The sequence below is a fragment of the Arvicanthis niloticus genome, unplaced genomic scaffold (assembly GCF_011762505.2).
Source record: "Arvicanthis niloticus isolate mArvNil1 unplaced genomic scaffold, mArvNil1.pat.X pat_scaffold_548_arrow_ctg1, whole genome shotgun sequence".
Lineage (NCBI taxonomy): Eukaryota > Metazoa > Chordata > Mammalia > Rodentia > Muridae > Arvicanthis > Arvicanthis niloticus.
Window position 1 is genome coordinate 4823 of NW_023046175.1, and position 20208 is coordinate 25030.

Sequence of the window (20208 nt, forward strand, 5' to 3'; positions counted from 1 at the left end):
AATACTGTCTCAAAAAACCCAACCACCTCAACCTGCCTCCCCCAAGGAAAGAAAAGCCACTAGTCTTGCTGTACCAGCTCTGCAAAGTAAGGGGTAGAGTGGGGGGTTGGGGGAGGCGGATCAAACAGCAACATGTAACACTCATACTTACTTCCCTCAAGGAAGCTGAACAAAAGGCTGATCTAGCAATACATGAAAGAATGGCCCTGAAGACCTGCTATGCCCAGCATCTCTGACAAGATAAAACAAAACAATAACCAAACATTTTCGTTTCCTGATTTTTTTTTAATGCATTTGCCATCTTACATGGACACTATTTGGTGTCTTAATAGCATCTGTCTACACCTTTTCTGGCAGGCAGCCTGGGAAAGAACTCTGCTTCCCACTCACGTTTGGGGAGGACTTCTTTTAAGAACAGTAAACCTATCTCCTTACAGTTGGCCATAATTAAAGGGTAATGAAAGTAACCGTCTAAAAATGGATTAGCACACATCCAAGTCACACTAAAATCTCAACTTACTTCAAACTCTATTTCTCTCTATTGTAGCTCTTACTCCAGGCTGCTGTAGGAAATCCAACAAGTGGGAAGAATGTCTTTTCCTTCTTTGCTGTTTCTTCTTTTTCTACTTTTTCTTTCTTCTTTTATTCTTATACACATTTCCTTTCTTCTTCTTCTTCTTTTTATTATCAATGACAAGAGGTTAAAGAAATAGGTTATTAAAGAAATCACAGTCCAGGAAACAGAAAACAGACCAGAGATCTCACAAACCCTGCTCTGTTGTGATCTTAGATCACTGACAAGGCTTTTGCTTTCTTTAATTTAAAAAAAAAAAAAAAATCTCTAGCACAATAGTGCACTGGGCCAGCAGTGCTTTACTTAAGCAGCTGGCGGTCCTCCGAGCTCTTGAGGCGCTTCTTCCGGGGCTGTACAAAGTCATCATCTGAGTCGTCACTGAACTTACAGTCTTCTGCTTCAGGCCTGAATTCTAGCTTAGGAAATCTTTTTTCTGGATAAAGATTCTTTAGAAGTTCTTCAAATAGCTTTCAAGTTTTATACCAGCATTGGCTACTTCAGAATCAGGCTGTGGGATAAAAATAAAGGTAGGAATTAACACCCAAAAGACCCACGTTTTAATTTATTAATCAAAATAATCTTTCACAATCCTGTTCCTATTTGGCACACAACTGAAACTGTTGGGCAAGTACTTAGGGAATGTCACTAATATAAACAAACACTAGTCTGGGGCTATGCTTTTTACTAAGTCCTTCCAGAAGGAGTGGTGACAATAGGGATGGGTCACATCAGCAAGGTGACAAGATATCATGGGTAGGATGAAAAACAAAGAACAAACAGAACAGAAAAGACACAGTTTACATAAAGTGACACAAGAAGATATTTAAATGAGAACTGTTTAGTACATCCTTACTATTTCAAGATAAATTCAGAAGTCAAAGTGCATAGCCTGCAAATAAAAGGAAGGAATGGGGAATCCTTACTCTAAACTACCTCAGCCTCAGGCCAGCTTGTATTTGCACTTACCACATATAAAACTTTGCAAACTCAGTGTGGATAAGCCTTCTAGCAAGCTCTGCCCCACCCTGGTACACGAGACACTGCACACTTACTCTAGGACAGACATCTTGGGACCTCACTGCTGGCAAGCTGTCTGGTTAAGATCACTCTCCACATTGCTGTGGCCTCGCCCCATCTCACCTCATTGAATTCAGCACAGTTTTGAAAGATCAATCTAAAATCAGCTACAAAATCTTCAGGCTTTGTATACATGCAATAATCCTCCTGAAGTCTTTTCTTGATGGTTGACAAGTCCATTGGGTTTTTAATTATTTTATAATAATCAGGCACCTTATAAAACAAATGAGTTATTATAATATAAATAAGTAAATTGCACCCGGTCCTATAGTATATGCTATTTTTCTTCATGTTAGTTTGTCATTGATGAAAAACAAAATCAAAGAAACAAACATTTACAAGTATGTTTTCACACAGGTTTGTGTCACTTTTTCTAAAAACTTAACATTTTATTCTGGTATATATTTACTGTATATAATGTTGGGTATCATACAGATAATTATGTGTATCAAGACTTATACCAAAGGTCTTCCCTCCCCAATTCCAAGGCATGCATATATATAAAAATACCAGCAGACTCATACTTGAGAGAAAATATGCAATACCTTTCTGCATTCATAGAATTATCTCTACATATCTTATTTTTTAGAAAACAACATAATTTCAGTCTTTATGGCTGACTAAAAGTCCGTTATGCATATATAACTTTGTTCTGTTGTTTGTCAAGACAGAGTTTCTTTGTATGTAGCGCTGTAGAACAGGCTGGCCTTAAACTTGAAGATCTACCTCCTTTGGCCTCCTAAGTGCTGGGATTTAAAGGCACATGCCACTACCACTCAGCAATACATAGTACTTTTTAAATCTAACTATCTTCTGATGAACAGCTAGGCTTATTCTATTAGCTACTGTGCACAGTGCTATAATAAATTTGAATGTGCAAATATCTTCACTGTACAGTGTCCTATGAACATTTAAACCAGAAGAGATTAAAGTATAAATGGCCAATAAGCATTACGGAAAAAATGTGTATTAATGTTAGTTATCAGGAAAACGAAAACTGAAATTACATTGAGATTCTATCTTATGCCAGCCAGAATGGCTACCATTAAGGGATGAAAACACACACACACACACACACACACACACACACACACACACACACACACACACACACACACGGTAAATGTTGATGAGGATTAGGGGGAAAATGGAACCATTATATACTACTGGTGGGAATGTAAGTCAATTCAGCCATGATGGTAATCAGTATGGAGGTTATTCAGAAAACTAGGAACAGAATTACTATGTGACCTAGTTAACAATGGATTTTAAGACTAGAATTACTATGTGACCTAGTTAACAATGAATTGTAATGGAAAAAGGAGCTCCAGGCCATCAAACACTACGTAGTGTTTTCCTTTAAAGCTCCTATGTGCTCCCTCTTCACTGTTAAATAAAAAATAATTACTAAGCTGGTATGGTGGCACACACCTTTAATCGCAATGCCTGGGAGGGAGAAGAAAGGAGATCTATGAGTTGGAGACTAGCCTGATCTACATAGGAATTCCAGGTTAGTCAGGAGTTGAAAAAAAGAAAGGAAACAAAAGAATAAGTGAGTATTTGTAAAGCACGACTGCTCTACCCAGCAACATTATCTTGGATATTTGATGTGCTGGTGTGAGTCTTTAGTGCCAGCACTGGGAGGCAGAGGCAGTGGGATCTCTATGACTTCCATATCTACTTGACAGTCCGATCTAGACAGTGAGTGCAGCCAGGCCAGCAAAGGCTAGAGAATAAGACCCTGTTTCTAAAACAAGCAAACATACCAATTTTAAAAGGATGGATCAACAGGATTTTGTCTTGTACTATTCCCCGTAGAGAAAAGCTGGATTCTCAGCTTTGATACTCACGAGAATGATCCTACAACATGATTTAAACCTGCTGAAAATCTGGGTATATTCCAGATCAATAATCTTGGCAATTTCAGAGAATTAATGAGGTGATTTTTATGAAACCCTTTATTTATCAAGACAAAGGTGTTAACTTGTGGTTAACTGCTGGTACTGTTAATAGAAATGTAAGTCAGAAGCATAAAAAGCAACAATTTTGGGTTATATTTTTAGGTACATATTGGCACGAACTTCCATCTTCTCTACCCTGCTCCTTTTGGGTATGAAAGCTACTTTTCCCTGAAGTTCTTATTTCCTTTTTTGGACTGGAGCTATAGCTTAGTAGCTGCGTGCGTGCGTGCGTGCGTGCGTGCGTGCGTGCATGTATGGGTTTAATCTGCAGTGCCCTTAGAAAACTCTTACTTCTAAAAACTTAAATATAAAAACCTAAATATCAGAACTGGACTGCTGGTGCAGGAGGATCCCTGCAGGTTCAAGGCCAGCATGGTCTACAGAATGGCTTCCAGGCCAGCCAGTGCTACACAATGAGCTATATATTCACAGTAAACAATAACAATTATTTAACTGTAATATTTTATACCATAAAATTGACTGTCTTGAGCTAAATTATTTATGAGTTTTCTTTTTTCTAGTTTACATTAATTTTTAAGACCCAACAAACCATAAGTGTAAATGTCACTAGAAGGTGGAGATAGGAGGTCAGGAAGCTCAAAGTCATTTCCCTCTAGACTGTTTGAGGCCAACCTGAGATACATGAGATTCTGTCTTAGAAAACCCAACCCAACCCAACCCAACCCAACCCAACCACAACAGTAAAGAAAACTAAAACAAAGTTTATTCAATTTCAGAAAGAACTTTCATACATTACAGATGGAGAAAATATTTTAAGAATGGGCTTCTTTCTAGTATTCTATAGGTATCAAAGTCATATCATACTTTCAGTATAGATCGCTTTCATCTATTTGATATATATATATATATCATATATGTACATTTTATTATCTATCTATCTATCTATCTATCTGAATGATTCTCAGCTTTTTTCCATAATTAAATTCTACTTAGTTTTTATAAGTCTAGACCTATAAACTAGAGAGATCTTTATTTAAAAAAAAAAAAAAAGTGGCTATTGTCCCCAACAACTCATGCCATATAAGCCTTCTAAGATACAGAAAACATAAAAAACATCCCAATATAAAAGTAAACTGGGCAGGATGAGAAGGATACCCAAGAAATAAATAGACATTATCAGCCAATTGCCACTAACATGCATTTATCTGTTTAGTGAAATCAGCTCCTTTGTAGGAACAGGAATGAAGCTTGAGACCATCACGCTAAGTGAACTAAGCAACTCAGAAGGAGAAATGCTGTACAGACATGCAAGCACAGTGGGTCTGTGTGAAGGGAGCAAGAGCAGTGCTGTTGAGGAAACAAGACCGAGCGAGCAATGTGGGAAGTCAAAGACAGATTCAGTCTTCTATCTTATATGGAACTTAGATTTAAAGCACTTACTCATGCACATGTGTACATCAGAAAGCGTGAGAGAAAGGGAACCAGTGGGAGAAGAGTATGCAGGAGCATAGTGAGGGGGGTGTGTGTGTTCAAGATTTGGATTAGGAGTCTGGGAAGACGGCTCAGTCAGCAAAGTGTTAGTGGTGTATGAGGACATGAGTTTGACCACAAGCACCTCTGCAAACCTATGTAAAAGCCAGGCATGGCAGCACACTCTGATAATCCTAGCTCTGGGGAGACAGAGACAGGCAGATTCCGGGGGATTACTGGAGAACTAGCAGAGAGTTCTCTTAAGTCTGTGATCCTCTCACAAACACACACACACACAGACACACACACACACAGACACACACACACCTGTTCAGACTCCCCCAAAGGACTGATCACAAAAAGATTTGGATTAGATATAAGAAACTATTGAAATAAGAAAGAAATAAAGAAATTAGTTCTCATAATAAAATTTAAAAATTCTCCCATCATGTTAACACTACACATCGCGTTAATACTTACAGTTAGAGGGACAGGGTCTTGGAAAGCCAGGCTCATTTCATGGCAGTAAAGAAACAGAAGCAGGCGTTCACATTTCTAATGAAAATACAAATGAGAATGAAGTCATAAGCTTATTTTCTGAAAGAATTCACAGGTCTCAAATGAAAAATTAAAGCCCAGGGAATCAGTAAGGACACTGAATCTTTGGTTTTGCTTGCCATCTGAATTAGTAACAACTTAGGGGTATGGATCTGAGAGTCCCTGTAATTGGGTGAATAAGCCAATCACACTAGGGAATACACATTTGTTCGTCAAGGTGAGTGCCTCCCCATTACCCCGTCACTCCAGTCTCTGCTGTGTGAATCAGCAGTCACTGGCGGAAGCTCACACACTTATTAATAAATGTAGTGCTACAGCCTTTTCCCTGGTAAGAGCTCTCTTTTCTCTCTTACAAACAGAAGTGTCCTGTTGTGAGTTCTGCTACTTCCGCCCCTCACCACCAGGGAGCGCCTGCCTCCCAGGGAACATACAGTGCACTAGCACATCTTAGATGTCAATTTTCATAGTTTCTTTTCTAAAAATATATTTTGATAAATTTTTTAGTAATAAAAAATCATACCTAAAGCCGGGCGGTGGTGGCACACGCCTTTAATCCCAGCACTTGGGAGGCAGAGGCAGGTAGATTTCTGAGTTCGAGGCCAACCTGGTCTACAGAGTGAGTTCCAGGACAGCCTGGAAGTTTCTACACACAGAGAAACCCTGTCTCGAAAAACAACAACCAAAAAACAAATACACACCCACCCACCCACACCCACACACCCCTAAATGTTAAATAAAATTTCATGTGGTCAAAGTATGGAATTCTTTCCAAGAACATTAAATCAAAAAGTAAATCTGTCAATTCTCAAAAAGATTCTGAAAACCAGTGATAAAAATGAAACAAGACAGAAAGAAATTAAGGTAAACAAATTTAAAAGCTCAGACTAAAGCTATGCATGGTGGCCCATTCCTATAATCCAGAACTTGGAAAGCTGAGGCAGGAGGATTGCTGTTTGATGACTAGACTAACAGTGATACGCTGTCTCAAAGAAACAAAACAAAACTAACAATAACAAATAAAACAAAAAATCAGAAACACAGAACAAGGCTGGGCATGTACTTGGAATGCAGAGCCAAGTGGAATGCTGTTCATTCAAGACCAGTATGTTACCCAGAGAGTTAGGCTAGCCTGGGCTACACAGTGAGTCCTTCTCTCTTCTTGGCCCTGCCAAAAATAGCCAAGATTTAGGTGGACTGAAGAGACGGTTCAGTCAGTAAAGTAGGGAGCACCTGGGTTAAATTCTGAGACGGAAGGTAAGGAAGCTAGGTACCCTGATGTATACTTGCAATCCCAGCAGCAGAGAGGTGGAAATTTAGGGCTGACTGCCTAGGCAGCTTCTTCCCCTCCCTCCCTCTCTCCTCCCTCCCTCCCTCCTCTCTCTCTCTCTCCCTCCCTCCCTCCCTAACACTATCCCTCCCAACCCAAAGGCCAGCTCTATCTATAAGGGATATACAGTTTACTCTGCTCAAATATAGGATTTTAAATGCCTAGTTAATATAGTTTTCTTTTTTATTAAAAAGTTCAGTGGGTCAAGTGCTTTTTCTATGCACCTGGATTTGGATCCGTATAATCTAAGCAAAGAAGCCAAGCATGGTAGCATCAGCATCCACCTGTAACTGACGGGAGGGAGAATGGGGAAACAAGTGAATATCAGGTACTTGCTAGCTAAGCCACTCTAGCCCAGTGAGCTCCAGGTTCAGTGACAGGACCTGTCTCAAAAGTAAGGTGAAAAGCAAAGGAGGAAGAAGATATGTTAGGATAACCTCTGGTCTAGACCAGATGCAACCATGCATCTATACGTAGATGCATGGATGAAAGCTCACACACAAGTGTACACACACACACACACACACACACACACACACACACACACGCACACGCGCGCGCGCGCACACACACTATAGCTTACTACAGATTCTTCTGAGTACAGAGGGAGAGAGAGAAAGAGAGAGAGAGAGAGAGAGAGAGAGAGAGAGAGAGAGAGAGACAGACAGACTTAAAGGTGAAAGAATTCAGTTTAAAATCAATGCATGTAACAAAACATGTCCTAATACTCTAGCGTGGAAATGTTAAAACTTACCCTTTTATCTATTGGAGTTAATTTAGTAAGGCCTTCACTTTTCCTTTTATCTGAGTGGTGACTGGGAGCATCACAATCATATTCAACTTCTGGCTTAGATAAGTCTCGGCAGAAAGTACAAATCCATTCTCCACTGTTGGGATAATGTACCTTTCAGTTCTGAGGATGTCAGATCTCCCCACCATGTTCCCACCCCCTGCAGGCCACCTATGAGTAGTTTCTTTGGAATGGTTTTTATCCTTTGCCTATTTATCACATACTACTAGGCACAAGGCAGTATAGAGAAGAAATAGCAGATATTTGATGCAAAGGTCTAAGAAGTTAACATCAATGTCTGAGTAAACATCACACTTGTGACCCTCCCTCTATCTCCTCCATGCTTGGTTACAGGTGTGTGCCACAAGGGCCCAGAGAGAGCCTATGACTGTTTATCTTAACCGATGAGCTTTCTGACAAGCATAAAGACTAGAAAGCAGAGAACAGGAAATTGTAGGGACTTTAGAGCACACACTTGTGCCAAATGGAATTTAAATCTTCATAACAATTGTCAAAAGTTCATTACAACTGTTAGATTTAAAAAATCCCTTCTCTGCCTTCCCTTCCCACTCTGTGTCATTCCTGTCCAGTTGTATCCCCTCTCCCGCTCCACGTCATTCCCGTCCAGTTGTATCCCCTCCTCCGCTCCACATCATTCCTGTCCAGTTGTATCCCCTCTCCCGCTCCACATCATTCCTGTCCAGTTGTATCCCCTCCCCTACCCCTCCCACGTCATTCCTGTCCAATTACACCCCCTTTGCTCTGGAACACTGTCCTTTTATATACAGTCCCCTGGGCACGCACATGCCAGCTAAGAAGCTCTAGCACTCCTAACCCTGTTTCATACTTTAGACAGACGTACTGTTTACCTCGGGAAGTTTGTCAATGTGGGCACATGACATGTAAGATGGAATACTTTAGGACATTTCTCACAGCACAGGAGTTCCCCACCATTTTGACAAACAGCACACCAGTCTTCATTGGGGTCGTCCTCCTTCCTTGTCTCTCCGACATGCACAGGGGACTTCTGGGAGGCATCCGGCCACTCAGACTTTCCATTTGAGGAATTTTCTTGATGAAGTCCAGGTTGATCTCCTGTACTATCAGGCGCATCAGATCGTAATACGGTTTCCTCAGAAGCGGAGCTCTGATTACTATTTAGGAGGAGGGAGGTAAGTATGCTTCTTGGATAGTTAGTCTGTAACCAAAGAGAGGGCAATATCATTTATGTATATATGCATGTTCTGAAGGGGACCCTTTAATCTCCCGATGGCTACAACAATTAAAGACTAAGTGAGCAGTAAAGATGGTTTATTGTAGCTACTAATTCAAATCACACATCAGACACTGTGCTGGCTAGTTTTATATCAACTTGACACAGTCTGGAGTCATAAGAGGAGGGAAACTCAATTTAGAAAATCCTTTTCTTGCCTCCTAAATGGAATTAGTACTGCAAGTGCTGGTATAATTACATTTTGAGGTCTAGAGTCTTCATCTGATTCTTGTTTTACTATAACAACAGGAAAATCATAATTTTCAGGTGGTCCACTGTTTTCTTGTTTTATTCTAATTGGCTCCAACATGACTACTGGGACCTTGTGAGTAGAGTCAGCTCCTGCTGGTTTGCTGGAAGAGCCAGAGCTGTGAGGGAGAAAGACAGAGAGGGAGACAAAATCAGACAACCTAGAAGCAGTAAACTGCAAAACATTCTGGAATACTGTCACTTCACGATAGTAACCGTTTTTCTATCAGCAGAGAATGATGTGAAGGTTCAGTTTGTGGAATGTAGCACTCCTTTCCTCGAGGACAGAAAGGCCCTACGTACTAACCTTTCACACAGATTTATCTTGGAGCTGAAATTTAGTAAAACCTGATTTATACCTAAATGACTGGACTATTCTAAGGTTCTATTTTAGAGCCTTAGATTTGGTGTCTTAGAACTAACATTTTTTAGTCTTTCCCAATTTCCTGTCTAGTTAGTAACAACAGGAAATCTAGACTTCCATGCATAGTCTGTGCTAAGACACTAGAGTATCACTTGTTGGCTTCTGCTTTTTTTTTTTTTTTTTTTTTTTTTTTTTTGTTTTTTGAGACAGGGTTTCTCTGTGTAGCCCTGGCTGTCCTGGAACTCTCTGTAGACCAGGCTGGCCTCGAACTCAGAAATCCTCCTGCCTCTGCCTCCCAAGTGCTGGGATTAAAGGCGTGCGCCACCACTGCCTGGCGGCTTCTGCTTCTCAAAGGTGGCAGCTGAACAGAAGCCTATACTGTTAGCCACTCTGCTATTAAGGAGGACTACAGGCAAATTTCCTCCTAGAGAATGCTGTTTTCAAATGATACAAATGATACAAAAAATAAGATTTACATCTAGAGTAAGTTTCAAACATAATGAAGGCAGAACTAAATAATAACTTAAAGTAGGAGCTTAACTGTAAAAATTTCTTTGTAAGTAGAACCAATGTTTGATCATTACAACACTAAGAGAACACCGAAAGACTGCTTCTCCATTCTGAGACAGAGGCAGGGGCATCATCACAAGTAAAGAGACCAGTCTCATCTATATAAGTGAGTTCCTGGTCAACTAGAGTTACACTGTGTACCATCACAGAGGACTGAACGTCTGCAGGTTTTGGTACACTCAGATAGGTCCTGGAACCGATTCTCTATGGATACGGAGGAAAGACTATACTCATAAATATGGTTAAATCTGTTTACCTTCCTCGGCTCCCAACTGGAGGCACTAGGTGAACGTATTGGGGGATGGACGCTAGTCATAGTAACAGGCCCTGGAAAGAAGGAAACAGACATATACAGGTGAATTAATAATCTATGCATTCAAGCTTGTCAAACTGTTCACTTAAATTACACCAAAACTAGGACCATCCAATAAAATTCTATGAAACCATAAGCATATTTTTAATTATTTTGTTATACCAAAGTTTACAGTTATGGCACTCCTGACTTCTGGGCAGGGAGAAAGTCTCTCAATGATAGGATATCTCCCAACCTCAAGTTCCAGTAAGAAGACATGTTTAAGTCCTTCTTGCTAATAGAGTAGGTAGAGGATGGAGAGCCAGTGAAAACTACAGGAGAGGAGGGGCTAATATAGGAGTTCAAGGGGATGGAGGGTGGCTCAGAAGTAGGTAGTAGTCAGCAAGCCGACAGCCTGAGCTGCATCCCTGGTCCCACCTGACATCAATTCATGGGAAAGTAAAAGTCAGATTCAGATGTGAGACAATAAACAAGAGATTCTGTACTGCTGCCATAAAGAACCTAGGCTCAGACTGCTGAGCTGGCTCAGGAGGAAAGTTGCTTGCTGCCAATCCTGATAACCTTAGCTAGATCCCTGGGATCCACATATGGGAGGAGAGATTAGATTCCCACGAACTGTTGTCGTGCATGCTGTGGCACTCATATACATATGCATACAGACCAGTAGGTGGAATACTATTAACAAGTGAAAGCTATACTCTGGAAATATTAGAAATTATATGGGAATCTGTCTAGTGTCTGGCAGTCCATAGGAGATAAACGTGAGTCTCAGGATTATTGCCATGGTGCCTTCAGAAGTGTCTTGCCAAGTGACACTGCAGTACCCAGGGAAGGGTTCAGCTGACATCTGCATCACTGCTATCATCACTATTCCAGTTGTGGCTAATTCAGTAGTAAGAAACCAGATCCTGTTTAGACTCTTCTGACAACCAGAGAGAGGAAAGTTTTGTTTAATCTATTTTGCTGGTTGCCTTTATTGTGTGTTGATTACCTATTCATGTGTCTTTCATCAATATCAAGAACATTTCTAATTTATTCATATGCATTTGTCTTTTATTTTATTCTAAATTCATGTATAAAATAGGATCCTCCACTTAAAATTTGTAAGCAAATTACTTTTGGTAACATTGCTGAACACTTTAATTAAGTTCTCTCCTTTCTGTTATTCCAAGCAGATACTGTTGTGTGGCTAACTTCCTCAGAACTGACCGTCTCTCCTACAGGGACAAGGAGGCTCCTAAGACTCAGGAAGCTGAAAAAAACATATGACGTAATGAAACTTTGCTAAATTCAAGGAACTGAAGAAGTTAAGATTAAGAAAGTCAGAATACTTAAGTAGGCAAGTGTGGGGACAGAAGAGTTCTTTGGCAGAGGGGCTTGCAAACTGTGCAGATGGCTATAGGGACCTTCTGCTGAGTTAACAGCCACACTGGCATGGTATGGTGAGCTCACTGGTTCACCAGGCTAGACCTGAGTGCAATTCTTGCTTTAGCTTGTCACCAGCATATTATCTGGATACATCTGTTCACGTCTCCCCAGATGTCACAAAAGAGACACCTGCTATATCCAAGTCTCCAGGAGTAATATTTCCAGTGTTTCTTGTAGCAATCAATTAAGTATATTGACTTTTATTGTGATTTGACTGTTCTGCCTAAATGTATGCAGTGTATCACATGCACACAATGCTTGGGAGAGGCCAGCACTGAAGTCACAGGCAGTTGTAAGCCACCATGTGGATGCTGGGAACAGGAAGTGCGCTTACCCAGTGAACCATCTCTTTATCTCAAACCATTAAAGTTGTTTCTCTTCTCTTGTAGCCTAACTAATAAAATTTGACACTAGACAAATTACATTCTGAAACTCACCATATCACAGGCAACTAAATGTATTAATGACACTGTGATAAAACTTTGCTCTTTGGTTGCTATAATGCCAATAAATTTTGCTGAAACTAAAAAAGAAGCCATGTTTCCTTCTTTGTGAAGAGCTCTAGTTTGACATGGTATAAAAACTCAGCTTGGTGAAATGGGCTCCGTGGGTTATAGCACATATCACCAAGGCTGACGACCTGAGCTTGGAGGACTGGAACCCACTTGGTGAAAGGAGAAAAATCAACTCCGAGTTGTCCTCTGACTTCCACATGTGCACTATGATACAGATGGAGAAATACGCACACATAAATGTATATAAAAGAAAACCTCAAGATACAGTAATCATTGTCATTTAAAAATTAGGGCAGAACACACACCACCACCAAAAATGAGGCAGAGAGAAACTTTAATCATGAGTAAAAATACAAATAAAAACCAGAAAACATTTACAAATCCAAAAGGTGGCTTTACCTGCAAGGCCTGGAGATGGCACTGACGAATTTGGTGACTGCACCGTTCTGTTTGATGGAGGTCTTGGCTGGCCGTGATCTACATTTGTGTCTTTCCTTGCAATATTGTCCAACATGATAGTACTTGAACAATCAATCTTTCAAGGGAAGGAATTATTTCAGGGAAAATTAATGTTGAAAACTAAAAACTACTGTAAATTTACAAGAAAACTTCAATCCTAAGTACTATCTTTGCGCCAATGTGAGGCACACCTGCCGTGCAGGCACAGCGCCAGCACAGAGATACCGGCACCTGGGCATTGTTATTCTCTACCTCTACAAAGATTCTTTGAAAAGTCCCTTGTCAAAGTTAAAGAGCCTGAAGGTTGACTGCACTACCTAATATGTTCAGGTAGGCGGCTCTGCCTCTTCTGCAGCTCTTGCTCCCCACACTCTTGTCTGAACAGCCCAGTCTAGCCATCCACCTCACCTCCTAGCCTCGATTCTATGACACATCGTCTGCAAACATCTCTAACGTCAGAGCCCAGAAAAACATTCTTTTGTATATCCAAAGGTTCATAATTTCTAATTTTACTGACATTTTATTTCTAAAGAATAAAACTAAGCTTTCAGAAATAGCTGATAAATCAATAAACCCACACCTTAAACTAAATCCAAATTTACTGCCAATTTTCAGATGAGGTTATTAGTACAGATTTTACATAAACTTACATCTGGAAGAGAAGGAAGGTTGTAAGACCCTCCTACTGGTGCACTCAGATCAATCATGGGTGAACTAAAAGCTTTCCCATCATACCCAGCTGCACTTGTGATTGTGGGACTGGAAGGAGTGGAGGAGGAGCTGCTGGCAGTTGTGGGCGGAGCCTGTCCACTGCTGATCTGCCACTGGAGTACCAAGATGAGGAGCAAAAATGAGAAATGTAAATCGTCACTCTTAGACATCAAAGATAGAAGTCTGCTATTTGAGCTCAAATGTTACTTGAACGGAAAGAACAAAGGGAGAGAGGAAAGGAAACATATCGCGCGTGTGCATACACACATGTTAATATGTGTGTGCATACACATGTGTTAATAATACCAACAAATAAGTAAGCTTTTTTTTCCTGGCAAAAAATAACTAGCATATACCAGAAACCAATCTCACATTCTTGCAAAATATATATACATATATATGAAATGCACAAGAAATGTAAGCATACAAAAAGCAACTTCTTTGAAATAAAGCTAGAGAGTTGGAGACATACATTTTCTTTTGTCCCTACCTAAAATGCCTAAAAATAATTAGCCACAGATTAGGGCTGTAAGATTTTTATGCTTCTCTTACTTTTCATATATGAACAAGTAATTAAGCCTTAGTGAAGAAAGCCCTCTCATTTACATTAGAAGATAAACACAAACAAAGATAATGCTAGGTACGCTGAGGGATATGAAATTGAATCATGCTGTTTGGTTGCTTCAAAGCAAACAGAAAATACAGTATAGACAAAGAGTGAGATAAAAAGGCCTATGGCTAATATGTACTAAGACAAGGGAAACAAACTGTTCCCTATAAAATTATTTCAATATTTGAAAACTATGAAGACTCAAGAATAAATCTGGAGGTGGGAGAACTAAAAGGTATCCCAGGATGCTGCCCAAACACATTATCATTTATATGGATGACACTGTAGAGTGACATTCTGAAACATGGTGTTCTGAAAAAAAAAATCCTACATATCTATGTAACTGTAAAAGGTACACACAGAAACACGTGAAGCTGGGTTCAGCACCTTCAGACTCAACATCTTTATCTATCCCTACATCTTTCCTCCTCCCTTTCCGAGAATAACTAATCACGGGTGATGAGTGCCTTTCTGGGTTTGTTACCTATGTGCAAGACAAAACACACAGAAATGAGAGCGGATCTCACAAAAGTAGGTAACGTAAGTTTCTTACTAGCTAAAAAGTATGTCATTACATGAACATGGTATAATTTGGTAAATTTATTCACTAAATTTTTGGGGCCAATGGGATGCTCAGTACATAAAAGCACTTGCTGCCAAGCCTGGCAACCTGATCCCTGAGTCAACATGGTGGAAGACTAGCCTCCCACCAGCTCTCCTCTAATCTCAGACAGCAACTGTGCCAAAGCACTGCCCTACCCTACATGTTTGACAAAAGCATAATAAACATGCATTTAAAAAAGAACACATCATCTATAAATCTAATTATATACTGATAATTATATACCAAAAATTTAAAATACAATCATATTTCTCCTAGTTTATTTGCTCATTTTATTCATTTATGCTTAGATTTTTTTGTGCAGAAAATATTTTTAAAAATTTAAGAGCATTTTCTGAAGCAGCATACACTATCCTGCTATGTTTCTACAAAACTCTTCTTTATGTCCCTGGCAAGAATGCTTCCATCTGCCCAAGGAATGGCACAGGCAAGATGTTTCCTATTCCTGTAGAGATGCAGCTCACCAAACAACCCCACTTGGCTTTGCGGCCTTGTGCCTTGTGAGCACATGGGATGATAGTACAGAGTGCTTGAGTGTGTTTCTCTGTCCCCGAGACATGGGATGACAGTGCAGAGTGCTTGAGTGTGTTTCTCTGTCCCCAAGACATGGGATGACAGCACTGAGTGCTTGAGTGTGTTGCTCTGTCCTTGCTTGAAGTCTGTATGCTGATCTGCTCAAAGTTCCACAGCCTTGTGCTAAGTATACTCTGTATTTTCTACTCATTTAGAAAAGCAAGCACACAACCTTCATCACCTATTGTCTACATGTAAGTTCCTATGATCTGGAAGCACAGAAGCACCTGGAGAGAAAGGTAATACACACCTGTTTTATGGCCTGTTGAGCCAAAAAAGCCATCTGCAGGGGGTTGGGCTTTATTGTCTGCCGTGGTGGTATATTCTGGCTTGGTGGGTATCTCAGCTGCTGAGGATAAGGAGGAAGAACTGGTCCATTGGGCTTTGGGCTATGATTCTGAAAGTTTATCAAGCGTGGTGGTGGATGCTAGAAAAAAAAACAAAAACAAAAGCACTGCAGTAACAATGTAACAGATCGCTACAGCATAACCCCCCCCCCCCACGGAGAACAGCTCTAAGACAAGAAGCGACTGGGGGTGGGGTGGAGGGTGGGAGTGCAGCACCAGGAGTCACTTAGAAAAGGGGAAGGAGAGGAAGGAAGGAGGGAGGGTGAGCAGGAGAAAGCAGGTCTGACACTGGTGGATGGGAAGGCTGGGTGGAGAGGCATTATCTGCCGCATCTCCTGTCCATGCGGTCTTCAAACTGAGCAGTTTTAGCAAACCCTAAGCTCACATGCCAGTCTTTCTGACCACTCAATTGTGTTTATGGTTGGGAACTCATTGCTTCTTTGTCAAAGACACCATAACTGTGTTTATGATCAGGACTTCCTAAAGAAGGAAGCACTTCTGTCCCCATATAGAGACAAGTGAATCCTTATCACTGTAAGGTTCACGTGGCCACACCTAGACAGCTGCAGAGTGTAGCTCTGCCCCCTCCCTCCCCCAATTCTTCCTACTTTTGGAATTTATTCTCCTACTCTTAATTAATTGCTTCCTTTCTCCCTCAGTTAAGACTGTATTACAGAACCATTGAAAACCAGCCATGTCTAGTGTCTCTGGACAGCTGCAACTCCAAGGTGGAGAGCAGAGCAGCATCGATGAATAACCTCATAGAGGAACCGGCCAGAGCCCTAACAACTTTTTGATTTTCCTATAGAACTTGAGACATGAGGGTTTTACATCATGAAAACACAAACAGAAAATAGTGAGGAATTACAGGAGAAGACTTTCTAAATTTATTTAAAAGAAAAACACGCAAATGAATTGTAAGGGAGAACAGATATTTCCCTTAGTCTCATTTTTTGGTAACTGGTCAACACAATGATTCAACCAAAAACAAACAAATGAACAGACAAAACACCGAAAACACCAAAAAATGCCAAAGCAAACTGACACTTGATGCCAGGGCACCAGACTGTATGTTAACCCCGTCTACCTTTAAGAGGTTTACACGCAAGCATGGTGTAGGTGTGCTCTCCCTGTTTCCTGAACTGCTACAGTGGGTTAATTTATGAGAATGTTTTGACAAACTCCACTTATTATTAAATACCAGATATAATCTTAAACAGCAAAACTAGTGATATTTTGTGCAAATAAAGTAATTCATTCAAGAATTCCGAGATGAGACGAAAGCAAGTGAGGAAAGTAACCGAGCTTTTGGTGAGACTGCAGGCCTGGGCACTGTGAGAACCAAGGCTATAAATCACGAACAGCGATCATCTGTCAGTGTTCTCAAACGAGCGGATATATCCACACCATTAGAGCGCAGACTGTGCAGCACTAAATCAGCCGTCTATCAGGGCTGCTCTACTTACTCTGTCACATAATAAAGCACTCTACCTTTGCTGCCACCTGGCACTTTAAGAATGGCAGTGACATGGTTCATGTTCAGAGGAAGAGTTATGAAACTATCATGTAAGCGACTTTAACAAGCACAATGCTTTCAATCTACTTGTCTACACATGATGTGCATACTCCAAACAGCCAGAAACAAAACACCCGCTTTTAGAAGGCAGTTACAAAATGTACAGAAATAAAAGCTGGTAGAAAATGAAGAAACTAAAAATATAGCAAGAGGGTAAACTGATAGCAAAAGAAAAAAGTAGAAATGGGTATTTAGCAGAGCAGACTTAAAAATAAGAGAGAGGACAGGTCTTCATAGAAGACTAAAAGTAACACACACGGAAAGTTGTGAAAAGTACTTCTAGGTTGGAAATTAAGTTGTATAGTAGAGGTTTTATACGGATTACAGCACTAAATGCTATAGACTGAAAACCAAAAGCCAACCTCTAGAAAAAGCAGGCTGCAGGCTTCCATGCTATTTGTCTGCCACTGCTTCCATGGGTAAGCAAGTTCTTCACAGTTACTGAGTTACTGCCCCAGTTATGGAAAGGCAGTTCATTACGGTGATAGACTCACTCTTTTCCTGGTTCAACACTAGTGGCAGAACATATGCTTTCGCATGTGCAGGGGTCTGGGCTGTCCCAGCACTACAAAATGGGCAAATAACAAAAGCATGATGTATGTCTGTAACTCTCAGTTAGTGTTGAAGAATTCTTTAAAAGCTATTTCATCTTTTAACAGCAATTTAATTGCTATTAAAAAGACTATGCCAGCCGGGCGGTGGTGGCGCACGCCTTTAATCCCAGCACCTGGAAGGCAGAGGCGAGCGGATTTCTGAGTTCGAGGCCAGCCTGGTCTACAGAGTGAGCTCCAGGACAGCCAGGGCTACACAGAGAAACCCTGTCTCGAAAAACCAAAAAAAGACTATGCCGTTTAGATGCTTTTCCCATAAAGAACCACATTATATATCTTGGTGTTGGTAAAATCCTATAAAATAAAGTCACTCCTAAGTAACAGTCCCTTTTTATCAGTTAGCCATCTCTGTATTAGCCCCCTTTCCTTTTTGCTTTTGTTGCCAAGACAGTTGGAGCTAAGTTTTGTTCTTAAGTGTAATGAGACTTCTTAGCATAGTTTTGTCCCACGTACTTGACTTTTATGAAACTCCAGCTCATTTGTGTCCTTTACAAAATCATTACCAATCCTCTGTCCAAACAGGGAGAAGATAAAATTAACTGAAGTAAGTTCTGAGAAAGAGACTGAGGCAACTCTACACCAAGCCTTTATTCATCTAGTACGTCCTATCTAACCTGAACAGAACTAGGCTAACTAAAAGTACAGAGCTAAAAGTGGACTGGAGGGACTGGAGAGATGGTTCAGTGAATGAGGCACTTGCTGAGACCAGCCTCAGTGAGTAAGTGGATGGCGATAAGGGAAGACACTGATGTCAACCTCTGCACATATGATGTATGCACGCTCACCTGTACACATGAGGACATGTACACAGACACTTGATCACCACCACACAATGCAAACACAGGTCAAAAGAAACAATAAATGAAAGGATAGAGCACCACACATGTAATAAGAGTAAGAATAGTATATAGATTTGCTCTGGAAAAATTAAAAAGGCTGAAAAGACAGGATTCTAATGACTGCCTGACTTTCTCTAGTGAATACTGTCCTAGTTTCTAGAATAAAGTGTGGTTTTCTAAATACTGCCTCCAAAGAGATTCTTAAAATATTGTTCAACTTGATGCACCTATAGGACTTAATGAGACACAACACTTGACGTCTCCCAGAGGCATTAAGTCACTTGGGAACAGAACATTTATCCCTTGCCAGAACAGATGACAACGCATGGAGGCTGAAAGTAGATACAGCAAATAAATCATTAAATCAGTTTGGAGGGGAGCTAAAAACGACGTGTTAGATCAAGGGTCCTTTAATGCAGTCAATTTTTAATATGTAAGTGGAGCGTGTTGGGGGGTGGGGTGGGTTACTGTAAGCTGCTCAACACAATTACTCTATAGTTATCTAAGTTAGGACAGGCCTGCTTCCAAATTTACCTGATGAGAGATGGAAGGCTGCTGGATGGGCCCCTGCATTCTAGGGTTTGGTAAACCCACAGGTGCTGGCCTCCGTTGCACCTGTTGCCTCTGAGCCATTACCTGTTGCTGCATATGCTGGAGTCGTAACTGAGCTAGGCTGATCTGTGTTGGGAACTTGGATAACTGGTTGGAAGGTAAACCACCTGGTGGCTGTGAACTCTGTTCCACGACAGGATTCTGCTTAGGCATTTGTGGCTGGGTCTCTTTATCCTCGATTACTAAAGAACCTAATTAAAGAAAAGAGAGCAAGATAAAAATGTTTGGTAAATGGTAAAATAACACATATAATATAGCTACTTGCTATATTAGTAGGGATATAGCTAGTGAGTTGAATTTTAATTGCCACACAGGATCCTATAAACTATTAAAAATGGAGGATTCCCAATGAAGTTCTTATTTATGTTCTATAAAAACTTACCTTATAAAAAATTTAAGAATACTAATTCATTTAAAAATAATAAAATAGGACTTTCAAGAACAGCCATCTCCCAGCCCATGCTTTGTATTTTTAATTTTTTTTTTTTTAAGTAGGGTGGATCAAAGTGTTTGATTCCAGTTGCTGGCTATGTATTTCAATAAGCAAATGGCCACATAATGTCTCAAGTTGGCCTGCAGGGGTCTCTATCATCTAGCTCCCATGATTCTCTTTTGTTCTTCCTTTGTATGGATGATATTCATCAAAGCCTATGTGTTCCTTTCCTGTTGTACGGTAGAATGAAAGCACTGGCTCCTTCTCCAGCTGTTTTTCCTTTCTCACATATATTCTAGTCTTGAGCGTGAAGAGCAATCATATTTGATGATCACCCAAGATGCCATCCAAGGGAAAGCTGGCTGTTGGGGAATGTCTAGAGAAC

General features: G+C 40.5%; 1 pseudogene; it reads right to left on the reverse strand.

Moving 5' to 3' along the window:
* Window positions 1-264: 264 nt before the first annotated feature.
* The window catches only part of LOC117702185 (transcription intermediary factor 1-alpha-like), a 57890-nt pseudogene continuing 37946 nt past the window's right edge, over window positions 265-20208 (reverse strand).